The following is a 255-nucleotide window of genomic DNA, read 5'->3' as shown; positions in this document are numbered from 1 at the left end:
CATCCACAAAAAAAAGAAGAAGAAAAAAACACGCAGACAATAAAATCAGCTAGATCCGGGAATCACATCCTTCCACTTTATTGCAACTTGCAAATCTGATACTCGACTAACACTGTCCGAGTAACACTTTCCAGGTGATTTATAACACTATCTGCAACAGGATCCAGGGAGGCGCCGTGATGAAGACCAGACGATTTTACTTCTTTACTTTACGTCTTGATTTTGTTGTTTTTCGTAAGATTTTGCATGATATGT

The sequence above is a fragment of the Penaeus monodon genome, chromosome 23 (genome assembly GCF_015228065.2).
Source record: "Penaeus monodon isolate SGIC_2016 chromosome 23, NSTDA_Pmon_1, whole genome shotgun sequence".
Taxonomy (NCBI): Eukaryota; Metazoa; Arthropoda; class Malacostraca; order Decapoda; family Penaeidae; genus Penaeus; species Penaeus monodon.
Note: the sequence above shows the minus strand (reverse complement) of the source record.